This window comes from Dasypus novemcinctus, chromosome 29, assembly GCF_030445035.2.
Source record: "Dasypus novemcinctus isolate mDasNov1 chromosome 29, mDasNov1.1.hap2, whole genome shotgun sequence".
NCBI classification, from domain to species: Eukaryota; Metazoa; Chordata; class Mammalia; order Cingulata; family Dasypodidae; genus Dasypus; species Dasypus novemcinctus.
In genome coordinates, this window is record NC_080701.1 from 16398006 (window position 1) to 16419551 (window position 21546).

Genomic DNA, 21546 nt, shown 5'->3' on the forward strand with positions numbered 1-21546 from the left:
GGTAACGTTGCCCAAAAGTGGGGGGAGGGAGGGGTAGCATACGAACCAGGAGAGGGTCAGGTGTTGGTGGAGAGTAAAATGCCGAGAAAATCATATCAAAATATAATAAAGAGGGTTACCTGTTTAGAATGCTCGGAGGGGAGGGTCTGATGCAGGACGGGCTCCTGGGGAATGTCTAAATGCTCATTCTGCCAGAGTGGGTGACACCATGGGGTAGAAACCCAAGTAGTGAGAGTGGGGGTGGACCCACATCCTGGGGAGGACTAATGCCATCCAATAGAGGGAACTGTATCCCTCGAGAGAAAGGGTGGCTCCCAGGGCATTGGGGCAGTTGAGCAAGTTAGGCCCTGAACACTATTCCATCTATCTCTGGAAGTGGCTCCTCAGGAAACGGAGGTTGGCTATCACTGAGGGCACCAAGGTGGAAGGGAAAATGGACGTTAAATGTGTGGAACCAAAGTAAATGGGGGGTAAGAGAGGAGTTTCTTGAGAGTACACAAGGATGGATATAAAACATGTAATATTACACCATAACATATAGGAGATGACAGACTGATAATGTAAACCATAATGTAAAACATAGGATAACTAAAAATGTAAAGAACTGTGTATCCTAAAGTATGCACCATAATGTAAACACAGATGTCACCTTGTTAGAAAGCTAATGTCTCAGACTCTGTACATCACTTTAAGTAAATATGATATGAATAGGGCGTAAGAGTATCACTGTGGAAGGGAAAAGGTTTTCTGGTGGATGTGCGGGAGTGCTGTATATTATATATATACATTGCTGTGGTCTAGGACTCCTGTAAAGAAAAGCTGAATAATTAGGGGGGGGGGAAAAAAAAAAAAAAGAAAAAAAAAGAAAAAAATAGGATGTGGAATTTTTTCAAGTCAACATTCTTTATCTAAGTTCTTTATCTAACTTTATCCAAGTTCTTTATCTATCCTTTAAACTCATCGCTATATGCCATTCTCTAGTAAGGGACCATGACATTATATTGGGCTTCAAATTTCGGGGAGTTCTGGATCACAGAGTGTTTCAACAATGGCAATGGAGGGATACTGGTATGGGATACCAATGACAGGTGATATATGACTGACAGGGAGCGGTACAGAACATATGTCCAGGGTGCATGGCAATGTTTGGATATACTCATGGTGGCAACAATTGGAAACCACAGCAGGGGGGGTACTGGGTTCCTGGCCAGTGGTGCTCTGTCGTGGTCCCTAGGGGAGCAGCGACAGTCTCCCAGGTACAGCGGCGGGGACCGGGAGGGAGTGAGGGTTCAACGGTGAGCCCCTGATGCTAATGACTATGCTTGTGAGCTGATAAACCTAAAATAAGAACAAGGCCTAGAGCAACATTGTGCCTGGGAATTTCCTCCTGTCAGCCTTCATGTTACTCAAATGTGGCCAGTCTCGAAGCCAAACTCAGCATGTAAATGCAATGCCTTCCCTCCAGCGTGGGACATGACACCCGGGGATGAGCCTCCCTGGCAACGAGGGACCACTATCAAATACCAACTGATGATGCAACTGGAAAAGGACCTTATACGGAAGGTTCAATGCGGATCAGCAGAATATCCATGTCTACATAAAATACCATGACTTTAAAATGCTGTTTGACCTAAAGTAAGGGGGAAATGGAAAGGAGAAATGAGTTTATATGGCTACGAGTTTCTAAAAAAGAGTCTGGAGGCTGGCAGAAGGATTGCCCTCATGCACAACTGTGCAGAGTCAGAGAGACAGATAAAGCAGATACAACCCCCAGATAATGGTTCCTTTGAAGGCTAAAGAGACCCATGAGAGGTATGGTCATGGCCGATGGGGTTAACTATCAGGGCAGATGGCCCCTCTTTGGAAATGGTGTGTATGTGTGATGAATCTGGACTCAGATGGGATCTCCCTTCATAAGTCTTTCATGCTAATGTGCCGGAGGTGCAGTTAACGTTGGGGCTTAAGATATATTTAGGGGATTTGAATCTCTGGACCGACAATGTGATAGCCAGGTCCTGAGCCTCAACAGACTCCAGCACCTACAATCTGATTTATTGGACTTACCACACTCAGCTAAGATGGAGTTGAAGAAGGACAATCACCACACCGTGGAGCCTAGAGTGATTACAACTGAAAATGGGAGGACTGCATCCAGCATCCATGTGGAATCTGAGCCTCCTCTTGACATAGAGGTGCAATGGTCACAACCAATCCAATGTCCACATAGAAGAGGTGGCATGGAATTGGGAAAAGTGGACATGGTGGACGATGGGTATGGGGAAGGGCAGGAGGAGATGAGAGATGGAGGCGTCTTTGGGACATGGAGCTGCCCTGGATGGTGCCTCAGAGGTAATCACCGGACATTGTAAATCCTCATAGGGCCCACTGGATGGAATGGAGGAGAGTGGGGGCCATGATGTGGACCATTGTCTATAAGGTGCAGAGGTGCCCAAAGATGTACTTACCAAATCCAATGGATGTGTCATGATGATGGAAACGAGTGTTGTTGGGGGGGGAGAGGGGGGGTGGGGGGGTGGGGATGAATGGGACCTCACATATATATTTTTAATGTAACATTATTACAAAGTCAATAAAAAAAATTAAATTATAAAAAAAAAAAAAAAAACATTATGATTATTGGGAGATGGGCAAGATGGCGGCTGAGTGAACATCCCTGTTAGAGTCTTCTGCAGGGAATCGGCTGCGCGGCGTTGGAGACTCTTTGGGACCGGATTGTTTCGGGATTTTTGCTGGTCCGGAGGTGTCTGGACATCGATTTGGAGGGAAGGTAACAGAGAGGATTCATCTGTGAAATATACACGGAGATCCCAGCTACCTGTAGAGGATTCCCTTCTTGGGTAGGCGGAGACGAGGGCATCTAGCCCCGCTCGGTGGGGCTGAGCCAGGCCGGGCCGCAGCGGCGGACGCCGGAGCGGGGCCGGGCGGGGCCGAGCCAGGCCGAGCCGGGCCGCGGTAGTGCTTGGAGCCAGGCGGGGCCGGTGCAGGCCCCGGCTGCGGGCCGCGGTAGCGCTTGGAGCCGGGCGGGGCCGGCGCAGGCCCCGGCTGCGGGCCGCGGTAGCGCTTGGAGCCGGGCGGGGCCGGTGTAGGCCCCGGCTGCGGGCCGCGGTAGCGCTTGGAGCCGGGCGGGGCCGGTGCAGGCCCCGGCTGCCGGCCCCGGTAGCGCATGGAGCCGGGCGGGGCCGGTGCAGGCCCCGGCTGCGGGCCGCGGTAGCGCTTGGAGCCGGGCGGGGCCGGTGCAGGCCCCGGCTGCCGGCCGCGGTAGCGCTTGGAGCCGGGCGGGGCCGGTGCAGGCCCCGGCTGCCGGCCGCGGTAGCGCTTGGAGCCGGGCGGGGCCGGTGCAGGCCCCGGCTGCCGGCCGCGGTAGCGCTTGGAGCCGGGCGGGGCCGGTGCAGGCCCCGGCTGCCGGCCGCGGTAGCGCTTGGAGCCGGGCGGGGCCGGTGCAGGCCCCGGCTGCCGGCCGCGGTAGCGCTTGGAGCCGGGCGGGGCCGGTGCAGGCCCCGGCTGCCGGCCGCGGTAGCGCTTGGAGCCGGGCGGGGCCGGTGCAGGCCCCGGCTGCGGGCCGCGGTAGCGCTTGGAGCCGGGCGGGGCCGGTGCAGGCCCCGGCTGCGGGCCGCGGTAGCGCTTGGAGCCGGGCGGGGCCGGTGCAGGCCTTGGCTGCGGGCCGCGGTAGCGTTTGGAGCCAGGCGGGCCCGGGTCAGGCCGCGGCGGGTACGGAGCCGGGCAGGGCCGGTCCAGGCCGCGGTGGCGGGAGGTGGACGCCGGAGCCGGCTGGGCCGCTGTAGCGAGCGGAGCTGGGCGGAGCCAGGCCAGGCCAAGGCGGCGTGAGGAGCCGGGCAGAGCCGGTCCAAGCCTCCGCGGCGGGCGGAGCCGGGCCTGCGGAGGGGTTTCTGGTTTTGTTTTTTTTGTTTTTTTTTTTTTTTAATTTTACTTAATTTTTTTTTTTTTTTTTTTTTTTGAGCATCTGCAGTACCGGGGAGTTCGTGGGCCCTGGGCGGCCTATTGGGGGTTTGTGGGAAGGGAGGTGCTTGCAGACCCATTTGGGCAGACAGACGGGGGGGTTTTAGGGCAAAGCGGGGGGAAGTTGTTGTTTTAGATAGTGTTGCAATTGTGACACGTGTGTACCTGTATCTCTCTTCTCCCTATCCGTTCCCCACCGTTTGCCCATCCTCTTTTTCTTTCTTCCTTTCTTCTTGCTTTTCTTTTTTCTTTATTATAATTAGTTTTTTTTTTTTTTTCGGTTTTCTCTTTCCCTCTTGTCCCTCATCTTCCACTTATTTTTACTTTAATTCAAGTATACAATAGGTGCTACAGGGAACACCTCACATTTGCTGGGTTTTCCCATCCTCCACTGCCTCATTTCTGTGTGAACTGATTTAGGCTACCTACACTATCCCCCTTCCCCTGCATCTTGATATCCACTATCATCTACTGTCTCTCCTATATTCCACCCCCCACCTCCCGTTCTTTGATCCACAAAGTGTCTAACTCTTAATTTCTAATACCTTTGTTCTGTTTTCTGTCTATTATCCACTCTTGAAACTATTACCTTTCTTTTCTTTTTCCCTCTCTCATGAAAACAATAGCTGTGTAGTTCATACCATATTCCTCCCAAATTCAGTCATCAACTTCATAAAAGGTACTCTACCTACAGCTATAACTCTATACAATCTACATGAATCTAACCTCCATCCTTCCAGATCTCATATTCCTGCTTTATTAACATACATCACCAATACAACTTTACACTTTTCCCTTGCTTACACAATTGCCTTTCCCCAACACTAATACTTTCCTCTAAAGTGAACTTAACCAACAACAAGTAACTAGAATAAGAAGAAAAAAGTGACAAAGAGAAGATATAACACCTGTGCAAAAATAACAACTAATTAACCTCCAAGAGCAGACAAAGAAGCTAAGGAACTGATTAAATTCGTCAAAATAAAGAGATGACCAGAAAGCAACAAAAATCTACGAACCAAACCAATAATCAGGAAAACATGGCTGAATCCAATCAACAAACCAATAATCACGAAGGGGAGCAAAACTTGGCACAAGCAATGAAAGATCTCAGAACATTTATCACCGACAAATTTGATGCAGTAATGAAAGAGGTTAACAACATGAAGACATCACTTGGAGGGGAAATTGCAGACATACGCAAAAACATAACAGATATGATGGGAATGAACACCACAGTTCAAGAAATCAAAAATACCCTTGCAGCAAATATCAGCAGACTAGAAGAGACAGAGCAGAGAATTAGTGATGTGGAAGACAGTACATCAGAAATCAAACAGATAGTAGAAGGGGTCAATAAGAAGATAGAAAAAATCCAATTAGGATTTAGGGACCTGAATGACAATGCAAAACGCTCAAACATACGTATTATAGGCATTCCAGAAGGTGAAGAGAAGGGAAAGGGGTCAGAAAGAGTGTTGCAGGAAATAATGGCTGAAAACTTCCCAAATCTACTGAAAGAGACAGATGTACATATCCAAGAAGCACAGCGCACTCCACAAGTCATAAACCCCAACAGGCCCACCCCAAGACATATACTTGTCAAATTATCCAATGCTCAAGACAAAGAGAAAATCCTAAAAGCAGCAAGAGAAAAGAAAACCATCACATACAAGGGAAGCTCAATTAGATTAAGTGCTGATTTCTCTTCTGAAACCATGGAGGCAAGAAGACAGTGGTATGATATAGTCAAGGTACTAAAGGAAAAAAATTTCCAACCAAGAATACTCTATCCAGCTAAACTAGCATTCAAACATGATGGAGAGTTCAAAATATTCGCAGACAAACAGAAACTGAAAGAGTATACCAACAAGAAACCTCCCCTTCAAGAAATTCTAAAGGGAGTTCTGCAGGAAGAAAGGAAAAAACAGGAAAGGCAAAGTTGGAGGAGAGTATAAGACCAACAACAACAACAAAAAAGACAAAAAAAAAATATACAAACAAAATATGACAAACACAAATCCAATCAAAATATGGCTAACACAAATAATTCCTTGATAGTAATAACACTGAATGTCAATGGATTAAACTCACCTATCAAAAGATTCAGACTGGGACACTGGATAAGGAAATATGACCCATCCATATGCTGTCTACAAGAGACACATCTTAGACCCAGAGACGCATGGAGATTGAAAGTGAAAGGCTGGAAAACAATCATACAAGCTAACAATAACCAAAAAAAGGCAGGAGTAGCTATATTAATATCAGACAAAATAGACTTTAAATGTGAAACAATTGTGAGAGACAAAGAAGGATACTACATTTTAGTCAAAGGGAAAATCTGTCAAGAAGATCGAACAATCATAAATATCTATGCCCCTAACAAGGGTGCCTCTAAATACGTCAGGCAAACGCTGGAAAAACTAAGTGAAAGAATAGATACATCTACAATTATAGTGGGGGATTTTAATACACCACTATCAACTCTGGACAGAACATCTCAAAAGAGAATCACCAAAGAAACAAAACATCTGAATAGTATATTAGAGGAGCTCGATCTAATAGACATATATAGATCGCTACACCCAAACACAGCAGGATATACATTTTTCTCAAGCGCACATGGATCATTCTCCAAGATAGATCATATGCTAGGCCACAAAGAAAGGCTGAACGAATTCAGAAAGATTGAAATCATACAAAACATTATCTCTGACCACAGTGGAGTCAAGCTGGAGATTTGCAAGGGAAAGAAGCCCAGATTTCACACCACGATTTGGAAATTAAACAACACACTCTTAGAAAAACAGTGGGTCAAAGAGGAAATCTCAAAAGAAATCAATGACTACCTTGAAACAAATGATAATGATAACACAACATACCAAAATTTATGGGATGCAGCAAAAGCAGTACTGAGAGGGAAGTTTATAGCCATAAATTCATATATCAAAAAAGAAGAAAGAGCAAAAATTGAAGAACTAACTGCACATTTGAAGGAATTAGAAAAACAACAACAAAGTAACCCAACAGGAAGAAGAAGGAAGGAAATAACAAAGATAAGAGCAGAACTAAATGAAATAGAAAATAAGAAAGCACTTGAACAGATAAACAAGACCAAGAGCTGGTTTTTTGAGAAGATTAACAAAATTGACAAACCTTTAGCAACACTAACAAAGAAAAAAAGAGAGAAGATGCAAATACACAAAATAAGAAATGAGAAAGGCGATATCACCACTGACCCCACAGAAATAAAGACTATCATAAGAGGATATTTTGAAAAACTATACTCCAACAAAAATGACAATCTAGAGGAAATGGACAAATTCCTAGAAACACATAAACAGCCCATATTGACAAAAGAAGAAATTGATGATCTTAACAAACCAATCACAAGCAGAGAGATAGAATCAGTTATTAAAAATCTCCCAACTAAGAAGAGCCCAGGGCCAGATGGCTTCACAGGTGAATTCTATAAAACATTCCGGAAAGAACTGACACCAATCCTGCTGAAACTATTCCAAACCATCGAAACAGAAAGAACATTACCCAACTCCTTCTATGATGCCAACATTACCCTAGTACCAAAGCCAAACAAAGACATCACAAGAAAGGAAAATTACAGACCAATTTCTCTAATGAACCTAGACGCAAAAATACTTAACAAAATACTTGCTAATCGTATTCAACAACACATTAAACGAATTATACACCACGACCAAGTGGGATTCATCCCAGGTATGCAAGGATGGTTCAACATAAGAAAATCAATCAACGTAATACACCATATAAACAGATTGAAGGAAAAAAATCACATGATTATATCTATTGATGCAGAAAAAGCATTTGACAAAATACAGCACCCTTTCTTGATAAAAACACTCCAAATGATTGGAATACAAGGAAATTTTTTGAACATGATAAAGAGTATATATGAAAAACCTAAAGCCAATATTGTTTACAATGGAGAAATCCTAGACTCCTTCCCTCTAAACTCAGGAACAAGACAAGGATGCCCACTGTCGCCGCTCCTATTTAACATTGTCTTAGAAGTACTTGCTCGAGCACTGAGGCAAGAACCAGAAATAAAAGGCATTCAAATTGGAAAGGAAGAAGTCAAAATTTCATTATTTGCAGATGACATGATCCTATACATAGAAAACCCTGAGAGATCTACAACGAAGATTCTAGAACTCATAAATGAGTTTAGTAAAGTCGCAGGTTATAAGATCAATGCGCAAAAATCAGTAGCATTTCTGTACACCAATAATGAGCAAGATCAGGAGGAAATCAAGAAACAAATACCATTCACAATAGTAAATAAAAAAATCAAATACTTAGGAATAAATTTAACTAAAGAGGTAAAGAACTTATACACTGAGAACTATACAAGATTGTTCAAGGAAATCAAAGAAGACCTAAATAAATGGAAGACTATTCCTTGTTCATGGATAGGAAGACTGAACATTATTAAGATGTCTATCCTACCAAAATTGATCTACACATTCAATGCAATCCCAATAAAAATCAATGCAGCCTTCTTTAAGGAACTAGAAAAACTAACTATGAAATTTATTTGGAAAGGAAAGAGACCCCGAATAGCCAAAGACATACTGAAAAAGAAAAACGAAATTGGAGGAATCACACTACCTGACTTCAAAACATACTATAAAGCTACGGTGGTGAAAACAGCATGGTATTGGCATAAGGAGAGACATATAGACCAATGGAATCGAATTGAAAGCTCTGATATAGAACCTCACATATACAACCACATAATATTCGATAAAGCCACCAAACCCTCTCAACTGGGAGAGAGTGGCCTATTCAACAAATGGTGTCTGGAGAATTGGATAGCCATATGTAGAAGAATGAAAGAGGATTACCATCTCACACCTTATACAAAGATCAACTCAAGATGGATCAAAGACCTAAATATAAGAGCCAAGACCATAAAAACCTTAGAAAGCAGTGTAGGGAAACATCTACAGGACCTTGTAATAGGTAATGGATTTATGAATATCTCACCAAAAGCACGAGCAGCAAAAGAACTAATAGATAAATGGGACTTCCTCAAAATTAAAGCCTTCTGCACCTCAAAGGAGTTTGTCAAGAAAGTAAAAAGGGAGCCCACACAGTGGGAGAAAATATTTGGCAATCATATATCTGATAAGAAACTTATAACTTGCATATATAAAGAACTCCTACATCTTGAAAATAAAAAGATAAACAATCCATTTAATAAATGGGAAAAAGACTTAAACAGACACTTCTCCGAAGAAGAAATACAAATGGCAAGAAAGCACATGAAAAAATGTTCCAAATCTCTAGCTATCAGGGAAATGCAAATCAAAACCACAATGAGATACCATCTTACACCCATAAGATTGGCAGCTATGAAAAAAACAGAAGAATACAAGTGCTGGAGAGGATGTGAAGGAAGGGGAACACTCATCCACTGCTGGTGGGAATGCAGAAGGATCCAACCATTCTGGAGAACAGTATGGCGGTTTCTCAAAAAACTAGCCATAGATTTGCCATATGACCCAGCAATACCACTGCTGGGAATATACCCAGCAGAACTGAAAACAAAAACACAAACCAATATATGTACACCAATGTTCATAGCAGCATTGTTCACTATTGCCAAAAGTTGGAATCAACCCAAATGCCCATCAACAGACGAGTGGATCAATAAAATGTGGTATATACACACAATGGAATACTACTCGGCTGTAAGAACAAACACACTACAAACACATGTGATAACATGGATGAATCTTGAGAACCTTATGTTGAGTGAAGCAACCCAGACATTGAAGGACAAATACTACATGACCTCAATGATATGAAATAAACAAGCTGCCCTAGATAGCAAGAGACTGAACGATAGGCTTGCAGGAAATCGGAGGGTGGAGGAAGGATATGAGCCGATGTCTGCAGGGGTGGAATTTAAGACGAGATGGTGGTAAGTATGAACACAAAGAAGAGATAAAAGGGGGGCAAGGGGTTGCCTTTGCTTGGGGCTTTGCGGGTTTGAGGGTGGCTGGGGAGGGACGGGTGGGTAACGTTGCCCAAAAGTGGGGGGAGGGAGGGGTAGCATACGAACCAGGAGAGGGTCAGGTGTTGGTGGAGAGTAAAATGCCGAGAAAATCATATCAAAATATAATAAAGAGGGTTACCTGTTTAGAATGCTCGGAGGGGAGGGTCTGATGCAGGACGGGCTCCTGGGGAATGTCTAAATGCTCATTCTGCCAGAGTGGGTGACACCATGGGGTAGAAACCCAAGTAGTGAGAGTGGGGGTGGACCCACATCCTGGGGAGGACTAATGCCATCCAATAGAGGGAACTGTATCCCTCGAGAGAAAGGGTGGCTCCCAGGGCATTGGGGCAGTTGAGCAAGTTAGGCCCTGAACACTATTCCATCTATCTCTGGAAGTGGCTCCTCAGGAAACGGAGGTTGGCTATCACTGAGGGCACCAAGGTGGAAGGGAAAATGGACGTTAAATGTGTGGAACCAAAGTAAATGGGGGGTAAGAGAGGAGTTTCTTGAGAGTACACAAGGATGGATATAAAACATGTAATATTACACCATAACATATAGGAGATGACAGACTGATAATGTAAACCATAATGTAAAACATAGGATAACTAAAAATGTAAAGAACTGTGTATCCTAAAGTATGCACCATAATGTAAACACAGATGTCACCTTGTTAGAAAGCTAATGTCTCAGACTCTGTACATCACTTTAAGTAAATATGATATGAATAGGGCGTAAGAGTATCACTGTGGAAGGGAAAAGGTTTTCTGGTGGATGTGCGGGAGTGCTGTATATTATATATATACATTGCTGTGGTCTAGGACTCCTGTAAAGAAAAGCTGAATAATTAGGGGGGGGGGAAAAAAAAAAAAAAGAAAAAAAAAGAAAAAAATAGGATGTGGAATTTTTTCAAGTCAACATTCTTTATCTAAGTTCTTTATCTAACTTTATCCAAGTTCTTTATCTATCCTTTAAACTCATCGCTATATGCCATTCCCTAGTAAGGGACCATGACATTATATTGGGCTTCAAATTTCGGGGAGTTCTGGATCACAGAGTGTTTCAACAATGGCAATGGAGGGATACTGGTATGGGATACCAATGACAGGTGATATATGACTGACAGGGAGCGGTACAGAACATATGTCCAGGGTGCATGGCAATGTTTGGATATACTCATAGTGGCAACAATTAAAAACCACAGCAGGGGGGGTACTGGGTTCCTGGCCAGTGGTGCTCTGTCGTGGTCCCTAGGGGAGCAGCGACAGTCTCCCAGGTACAGTGGTGGGGACCGGGAGGGAGTGAGGGTTCAACAGTGAGCCCCTGATACTAATGACTATGCTTGTGAGCTGATAAACCCAAAATAATAACAAGGCCTAGAGCAACTTTGTGCCTGGGAATTTCCTTCTGTCAGCCTTCATGTTACTCAAATGTGGCCAGTCTCGAAGCCAAACTCAGCATGTAAATGCAATGCCTTCCCCCCAGCGTGGGACATGACACCCGGGGATGAGCCTCCCTGGCAACGAGGGACCACTATCAACTACCAACTGATGATGCAACTGGAAAATGACCTTATACGGAAGGTTCAATGCGGATCAGCAGAATATCCATGTCTACATAAAATACCATGACTTTAAAATGCTGTTTGACCTAAAGTAAGGGGGAAATGGAAAGGAGAAATGAGTTTATATGGCTACGAGTTTCTAAAAAAGAGTCTGGAGGCTGGCAGAAGGTTTGCCCTCATGCACAACTGAGCAGAGTCAGAGAGACAGATAAAGCAGATACAACCCCCAGATATTGGTTCCTTTGAGGGCTAAAGAGACCCATGGGAGTTATGGTCATGGCCGATGGGGTTAACTACCAGGGCAGATGGCCCCTCTTTGGAAATGGTGTTTATGTGTGATGAATCTGGACTCAGATGGGATCTCCCTTCATAAGACTTTCATGCTAATGTGCTGGAGGTGCAGTTAATGTTGGGGTTTAAGATATATTTAGGGGATTTGAATCTCTGGACTGACAATGTGATAGCCAGATCCTGAGCCTCAACAGACTCCAGCACCTACAATCTGATTTATTGGACTTACCACACTCAGCTAAGATGGAGGTGAAGAAGGACAACCACCACACCATGGAGCCTAGAGTGATTACAACTGAAAATGGGAGGATTGCATCCAGCATCCAGGTGGAATCTGAGCCTCCTCTTGACATAAAGGTGCAATGGACACAACCAATCCAGTGTCCACATAGAAGAGGTGGCATTGGATTGGGAAAAGTGGACATAATGGACAAAGGGTATGGGGAAAGGCAGGAAGAGATGAGAGGTGGAGGCGTCTTCGGGACATGGAGCTGCCCTGGATGGTGCTTCAGAGGTAATCACCGGACATTGTAAATCCTCACAGGGCCTACATGATGGAATAGAGGAGAGTATGGGCCATGATGTGAACCAATGTATATGAGGTGCAGAGGTGCCCAAAGATGTACTTACCAAATCCAGTGGATGTGTCATCATGATGGGAACGAGTGTTGTTGGGGGGTGGGAGAGGGGGGGTGGGGGGGTGGGGTTGAATGGGACCTCACATATATATTTTTAATGTAATATTATTACAAAGTCAATAAAAAATTAAAAAATTAAAAAAAAAAAAAAAAAAAAAAGAAGTACAAAAACTGGCCAATGGTTTTTAAGCCCTCTTCTAGGATCTTAGACGCTCTATTTACATACAGATATTAATCATGCTTTACATTTCCTTGGCTTTTCATTAAAATGGATTCCTTACACTTTTAAAAAAAAAAAAAAAAAAAAAATTATGATTATTGACTCCAGAAAAATGGCCACCTTTTTTTTTTCTTTGCTTGTTTTGCTTGATTTATCATAATGCTCTGTAGACCAGTGAGTTTGTGTAGTATTTCTGTAAGACAAATTCTGATTTGTTGCATATTTTGTCCATATCTGTTGGAGAAAAACAGTGCTCACTAGTACGTGGAGACTGATATGACTGCAGGCAGGAAATTTATTGAAAAGCTCTCCCAATGGAGGGGATCTGAAGAATAGACTTCAGCCCACTTCTGGAAAGGGAGGATTTAAATTTATATAGTATATTACTAGGCGGGGAAATGATAGTCAGTGGGAGGGGGTCGAAAGTCTGAGTGAGGTGCAGGGGCCAATAGGAAGCCTAGAGGTGAAAATTTTCCCTTGTTTGGCTAGAGGGTAGTGGGTTAGGGAGTTATGTTTTCCTGGAATGCTGGAGGAGCAGGTGGTGCTGTGATATGAAGAGAGTGAAGGTCTCTAGCTCCCTTTACCCCTGTTTCCATGTGGTTTCTTTGTTCAATCTTTGGGGAAGTGCCATGCTTTCAGACATGTAGGCTTATGGGGGGTTGAGATTGTTGCTCAAGCAGCAGAAAGACAGCGTTTACATATTTCTGGGTTGTTGACTGTACAGGTCAGTGTATGAATCAGGAGAGAATCTGTAAGAGACAGGAGCTAAAAAGAAAAACAGCAATACCATCAGTAATGGTGTTATAACAAGTAAAAGGATTGATTTTTAGGGTGTAGAAAAATAAGAGAGGAATGAGGATAGCCTTGTTTGATTCTCAGTTATTATCTTGGGCTCTTTTTTTGCTGTTGAGTGTTGGAGTGGGGTTTCACTGAGTTATTGCAATGGTGCTTTAGGAGTTAATGGCTGGTATTGAATTTTATGCATTAGAAGATTGTTCACGTGATTTGGGTGATGTTTTGGACTGTTGGTTGAATTAACTGCATTATATGGAGACTGTATGGTCTTGCTGATATCAGAAGAAGGAGGGTTATTAGTGGGGTGAATATGGGAAGTAACTATGAGATTCAAGGCTAAGATAATGAGGAAAATCAATCAGACATAGTATCACTAGCTAGATGATTAATATAATTTATTTGATGGGTCATATGCTGTGAGGTTTGAGTGACATTAAAAATTAGCTTAGGTATAAGAAGAGTTTACATAGACATACATAGAGCTTTAGCAGGAATAGGAGACATCAGATTATTAACTGTGATTTCATAACATGTTTGGGTGAGTTTTGTTTTTCATGGACTTAACAATCCCATCCAGTAAGGCTGCACAGTATGGCTTAAAAGACTTTCTTTTTCTCTATTTGTGTAATTTGAGGCATAGGCAACAATAGATTATTATTACTTTTCATTTGGGGCTGTAGGGTGGCTGGCACTTTATATAGGGTACTTATATTTTAGGCAGCAAATAGTAGTTGGCTGGTTACAAGAGTTTCGTTGCAGTGTTTATAGTGAACGCATACCTTGTTCCTTCTGAGAGCCGGAGGGGACTGATGTTCAGTTGTCCAGTGAGCACGATGACTATTCGTGGGTGATGTTCATGAGCTCTTGGTGAGCAACAGGCAGCTGGAAGTGCTCCTACAGTGTTCTGTAGTCACAATGTCCACTTTTATTGTGGAGCCGCTCTGCTGCTTCTTGGGTTTCAGTGGTGTGGCTCTGGATCTTCACGAGGGTATTTGCTTGAACAGTCTTGAGAGGGGTGTGGGAGGAGATGGCAGGGATGTGATAGACAGTTTAGCTGCTGGCAGGTCTTTCTGATGTTGTTCCACAGATTTCTTCTTCACAGAGGATGGTTTACAACAGTTCATTGTTCTTGTCTTGTGTTTTTTTTAATATTTTTTCATTTTTATTTTAGGGGCTGTATTGTAATTTTGTTCCTTTTATAATTGTGATTACAACCCAAAGGGTATTTGTTTAAAGTGTTGCTTCTGCCACAAACTTTACTTAAAGCTAATGTTGGTGCTGGCTAGGTTTAATTTGCAAGGTAAATTAGAATTTACCTCTTTACTGCTTGATCTTGTGCCAATGTCTCCTCTGCTTTTTTTTTTTTTTTTTTTTTAAATCAACCTGCTGGAGGTTTTTTTATTTTCATGACTTCATGACCAATTTTTCTAGATTAATACATACCGTGGTTTTAATATTCAAGCTGAATGAGAGATGAAGGGTTTTTAGTATTTCAACAATATTACGAACTCTATTAATTTGAGAAAGCATTGCACTTTATCAATTACAGCAGAAGGTAATAGTTTTTGTTTTATCCCTAAACAACATTTAAGAATTTGACAGAGCAGCTTGGACTTAAAAACTTGTCTCAATTGTTTGTTCATTTCAGGTTTTTAAGATAAGATACTATGGCCTCAGATACTTTTCCCAATTCTGTAAAAAGAATCACTGGTTAACACAATATTATTAATATAATGAAATAGGGTTATAGCTACAGTTTTTTATACAGTCAGATTTTTGTCATCAGTTCAGGATAGATGATTGGGTTATGCACAGAGCTTTGGGAAAGCACTGCAAGATCCACTGTTGGCTTTTTCACATGAAGGTGAATGTAGGTTGGCTTGATTTGTCTAAGGAGATACTAGAGAAAGTTTTAGAAAGTTTTAAAACAAAGTGATAGTGGCATAATGGGATATTAATTTTTGTAGTAAACTAACAATATTTAGGGTTGCTGCATACGGCATATAGTTTACTAATATATATCTTACTGTGGCAGCTTTCAATGTGAATTGGACAAGTATGAGTTAAGGCATCTGTTCTGTGGCAGCTTTCAGTGTAAATCAGACAAGTAGGAGTTAAAGCATTTGCTTTTTGATTTTCAGGCAGAGAGGTGGTTTTTGTGATACATACCATTTTTAAATAATAATTAAAACCATGATTAATAACATTATATTTTATTTAATATTATGCTGGAGCATTGTTAAATTTTCAGAAATTTTTTACATTCTTTAAGCATTTATATGAACTTTTTACATATACAACTTTAATGAACAGAGGGTTAAAGAATCACTTTTAGCTTTGTATCACATTCTAAATACTTTTCATTTAACTTATATCAAATGAACTCAACTATTTTATTACTTCACTTTTTAAGGTGAAAGAACAAATCCTTTGCAATAATTTGAAATAAAAGATAGTTTTCAGGATTTGATTTTGAGAAAGCAGGTTTGAACATTATGTTTCTTTAAAAGTGATGACTTGTTTTTCTTAAACAGCCAAGGATATGATATGGTTATTCAGTGTACAGAAGTACAAGAAGTTATTTTGATAAAAGAGATTTCCGTACACTGATTAAGTTAGGAGAAAAACTCTATGTAAACTTTTCCTAAAGCAGATCAATGATTTAAGAAACTTTGTTATTTTACCACGAAAGAACAAAATTTTAACTTTGCATTGGTATATTATTTGGTATTATAGCTTTTAAAACTTTTATAGATAGACCTATTAATCTTATTCAAGTTTGACCAAAAAATTTCTTTTTCGCACACCTTCTGCGCTTTCTGTATTCATTTAGGTTTTGTCTCGCATTTTATTTTTTCTTAATAACCTGTTCTTTTATCTTAGGACAAAATTACTTTCTTTTTCTTTAAAACAAAGCAAAGAACACATTTTATATACCTTCCATATTTAAGTTATCAAAAGCAACTTTGGAAACTGTTTCAAAGCAAACTTCTTACAGTATACCATTACCATTAAAGTTAAATGAACTTGTCAGACTAATGATTTCATTAGACCCACTAACAGAAACATAAAGTTCATCAATTTGACTTATAATTCTTACTCTTTTGGTATGGTTGTGTCTAAGTTATTATTATTTCACATTCTGATTTTATACTTTTAAGATTTTTTTGGAATCAGTGTTGTCTGTAATATGCAAGCTTGTTCTTGGAAATATTTTAATTAGTAATCAGCAACCAGTTAGGAATATTTGAACAGTATAAGCACAGTTAAGTTCTAATTTAGCAGTGTAGATAGACAGGTATTTAATACATATGTTTTTGATTATTACTTTTTTGGGGTACACTTAGACTTAAAGTTCAGGAGTAAGCTAAAAGTTTACTTGTGTAGCAGTTTGATATGGTTATGAATTCCAAAAATAGATATCAGATTATGTTTGTAATCTGATCTGTACCTGGTCATGATTGAGTTATGATTAGGGCATTGAGTCCCCACCCCTTGGAGGGTGAGAACTAACAGATAAAAGGCATGGCAAAGGACAGAGTTGAGGGTTCTTAATGTTGGAGCTTTGGTGTTGGTGTTTGATGCTGAAGTCTTAAGCTGGAGCCCCAGGAAAAGAAACAGAGCTGTTCACCTGGTAGTCCACAGCTGACTTGTGTAGAGAGGCAAAACCTAGAGAGCCTCATAGTCTATAGCTGACCTTGTGGAGGAAACAGAGGAGCTGAGCCCAGAGGAAACTAGGAAGCCTGAACCCTTGCAGATGTCGGCAGCCATCTTGCTCCAACAGGTAAAAACAGACTTTGGTGAGGGAAGTAACTTATGCCTATGGCCTGGTATCTGTAAGCTCCTACCCCAAATAATTACCCTTTATAAAAACCAACCAATTTCTAGTATTTTGCACGAGCACCCCTTTGGGCTGACTAATATAACTTGTAAGAGGTGAGTAATTGTAGGTTTGATACTTTGCAGGGCATCAAGAGGGACAGGATATTGGGGTTTGAATGGGATGTGGGTAGGATTTTTGGGTTGAACTGTGACTGATTTGTGATGGGCAACAATGATAGGAACTTCACTATTTTAGATTTCAGGATTGACAGTTTGGTGGAAAAAGGGGGAACAGAAGTGGGAGTGAGTGGGTGAACAGGTGGCTTCTTAGTGGGTACAGTAAAAGAGCAGTTGTGAAACTATTCTATTGACCTTCAACATTGAGATTGAGGAGTGAGTTAAGGGTTTAGGGGTTTTGGGAAGGGCAGAGTAAGTGGTTTTTATAGTAATAAGAAATTGGCTTACCTGCCACCATCAGAGTTACCTGAGATTCTGCTTTGGAGATGGGCATGGGCCTGCACAGTTCCTGGGCACATTTAATCATCTGTTGCTGGTTCCAGAAGGTCTGGGAGGTTGAAGCCAGGGGTGGGACTGACTGGGTAACTGATGCCTTTTTGCCTTGAGAGGCTTGGGGACAGTCAGACTTTCAGTGGATTTCTTGCTTGCACATTGGCCACGGTCTTGGAGGAGGTTGTGGGGTTGGGCACTGCTTGGCCTAATGCTCAGTCTTTTTCCTTTGACTCATGGCCTTGGGTTTTGTTGCTTTTTTTTGTACTTGTCTGGCGTGAGTGTCTGTTGGGAACTCTGGAAGGTGGAGGAGGTACAGCTAGGTTTTTTTTTTTTTTTCCCAGGGGACTGTCATGGCTCTGACAGGGCTGTTGGCAGTGTTTTGTTGGTTTAGGGTATTTGCAAGGGTTTGGGCTGCGAGCCAAATACGTTCTTTTTCTTCTGGGGATAGGTAGAAAGAGTGATGTAGAGGTTTTCAGAGAAAGAGCCTAACCAGTTTTCTATCTGGCTTAAATCTGAGAGTGAGGAAGGAACTTATATTCTGTCTATTCTTTCAGTTTCTGCTACTTGCTGGAGGGGTAAGAGAGGAGCTGGCGTCTGTGTGGGATTAGGAGCCTGTGTGCTGGTGGAGGTGGAGGGCTGCGGCGCAGAAGGAGGGTGAGGTGGTCCCCATGAGTGAGCATGAGGAGGGGAGAAGGGAGGGTTAGAAGGCAGCAGTGAGGAAGAGGGGGAGGAAGGGGGGGAGTGTTCAGAAGTTTTAGGGGGTGAAAGCAATGAGGAAGAAGATTTCTGAGGGGGTTTCTGGTGTAAAAGAAGAATTTGGTAGGACAAGCAGGATTGGCTGCGGGAGGGAAGGAAGGAAAAGAAATTCCTGAATGTAAGGGATCTCTGACCATCTGCCATTGCACTGGATGAAGTTCTCTAAGTCTCGGAGAACTTGGAAATTGAAAGTGCCATTTTCTAGCTACTGATTTTCACTGTCCAATTTGTACTGCGGCCACACAGAGGTCAAAATGAAAGTGAACTTTTTAGGTTTGATGTCTCCTTCTGGGTACAGAGTTTTAAGGTTATGAAAGAGACAGCCCAGAGGCATGTTTTTTTGGGGGGCCAAAATTGAATTTCTCATTTTAGGTGGCTGGGGAGAGACTAAGGATCTCTAGGACTGGGGAGATTCTGAGTGGGACAGGCATCCCCGAATCAGTCAGATATCTCCAAGGAAACAGGAAACTGTGCTTGGAGCCAGATATCTCTGGAGCCAAGGGGTTTCTTCCCATGAGGATGCAGTACTTCTGCCCACCGTGGCCCAGTGAGGATCACTTATCAAGTGCTAGGATTTCCCCCATGGGTTGTCTTGAACAATGGAAGAGGAAAGAGAGAGAGAGCAGAATTTCCAGTGGAGAAATCCTTACCTCACCCAGTTGACATTCGATGTCCTATGTTGGATGGGCATTTGGCTGTGGCAGAGGGGATTTTTCTCACCAATCAATCAGTCTCAACATGACCCCAGTCCCGAGTTTTTGGTACCAAATGTTGGAGAAAAACAGCACTCATTGGGACATGGAGACTATATGACTACAGGCAGGAAATTTATTGAGGCACTCTCCCAAAAGAGGGGGTCTGAAGAATAGACTTCAGCCCACTTCTGGAAAGGGGGGATTTGAATTTATACAGTACATTCCTAGGCAGAGAAATGATAGTCAGTGGGAGGGGGTCGAGGGTCCGAGTGTTGGAGGGGCCAATAGAAAGCTCTGGAGGTGAAAATTTTCCCTTGGATGGCTAGAGGGTGGTGGGTTAGGGAGTTATGTTTTCTTGGAATGCTGGAGGAGCAGGTGTTGTTTTGATCAAAGGGAGTGAAGGTCTCTATCTCCCTTTACTCTAATTTCCAAATGGTTTCTTTGTTCAACCTTTGGGGAAGTACCGTGCTTTTGGACACGTAGGCTTGGGGAGGGGGGATGGTCTTTCCTCAATGCATGTCTGGGGGAACTGAGTCAAAGCTTGTGAATTATTGCAAACCTAGTGAGAGGGGATCTCTAACACTGACCCTTCTTTCTTGTCTTCTTGAGCATATTCTCCAAAGTATTATCTCTGTTATCCACCTTTTCAAAGAACAAGATTTTTTTCCCACTGACCATTTTTTCACTCTTTCCATTTTATTTTCTATAATTTTATTTCATTCATGTCTCTTTTTATTAATCTCCTCCTCTCTTTTTAGAATTTGTTGTTGTTTTATTCACTTTCATGAGTTCTTTTATTAGCTATTTTATTTTATTTTTTCTATTTATTTGGTTACTCAAGATCTCAATGCACAGAAATGGATAAACACTGTTTTTGGTTCACGGCACGCCATTATCTCACATTTTAAAAATTTGTTTGCTTCTTTAATATAAAAAAACACCTATAGCAGCAGCTTTGGTGGCACAGAGGAAAGGAAAGAAAGGGCAGCCCAGGTGAGCAGACTGGCATACCCACCAGACAGCTAACCACCACCAATGAACTAAGGAGCAACCCAATGCTTTCGTATCTAACCACTGCCCACTAGGTTAACCTGAGCTCCCCGCCCTCATCAACCCAGGCTTGCCGGGTTCCTGGCTGCCTGCCCAGCTGTGGTGGCAGCCCCTGAGGAGCACTGGCCTCAATTTCTTTCAATTCTCAGGATTTGAAGAAGGCCGCACAGTGAGCTCCCAAAGCTATGCTAAAAAGCACCACCTAGTTGTCTTTAAATGAGCGCTTACTAATCTGCTGAAGAACAGCCAAGGCCAGCGAATATTTGGGCATGGATGCAGCAACAAGAGCAGCTGGGCAATGCCAGAGACAGAAGGCTGCCCAGACTGGACCTCTGTCCTGGCAGCATTGAAGCTCAAGCAGAAGAGTTAAAGCAGCACCTGGGTAAGAGTACCATCCAGGCATGGTTGGGCCAATCCATAGGGCCCCTGGCCAGGGGAGCAGTCAGAGGACCAGGCCTGCCGTTTACCCAGAGAGGCTTGCCCAGAGGAGACTAGGTGGGCCATGAGCCTTGAGAATCCCGCTTAGGTGCGGGATGTTGCTCCGAGGTCAAAACCTGCTCCCAGGTGGACGAGCGGTAACTCCCAGAATGGCCTTAAGAAGAGGTGGTGTTTGAGGTCACGGAGGTCCTGGGAGAGGGCAGTAAGGTGTGGAGCTATGGGTCATGGCAAAATTGGGTGGTAGAGGTTAAGGTATGATGGGTCAGGAAGAAGGGGCTTAGGAGGCAGAGGCTGGTGGCCGAGGGAGTGGTGCCCTTGCTTGCCCTATCTGACCAAGGAGCCCCTGGGCAACCAGCTGGATGTACACATGTGGAAAACAAAGGGACACCTGGATGCAGAGTTGGATGCCTACAGAATCCAGTGACGGACGCCTGCCCACCTACCCATGAGAGGCTTGTTAAAGTCACCACATCTGTAAAGAACTTTGAGATAACAGATGAGAAGAAATCTGATTGGTGCCAGAAGGACCTGTCACAATAGGCTATGGAGAGACTTGCCCCCAGTTTGTGCATTTGGTGTGTTCCTTTTATTCTTTGATACTGGGTTGTATGAAACCCATTTTTCCTTTGATTTGGTTATATATATCTATATATGTACTTCTGCCCAGACTTTTCTTTTAATATGGATGTGCCAAGGACCCTTCTTCCCACCTGCCTCCCCTCCTATGCTCTGACATTCAAATATTT

The 21546-nt window shown here is 42.9% G+C and overlaps 1 pseudogene; it reads left to right on the top strand.

Annotated features, from left to right (window-relative positions):
• Positions 1-21224, top strand: part of LOC101434670 (chromatin target of PRMT1 protein pseudogene) — an 85320-nt pseudogene extending 64096 nt beyond the window's left edge.
• Positions 21225-21546: the final 322 nt, after the last annotated feature.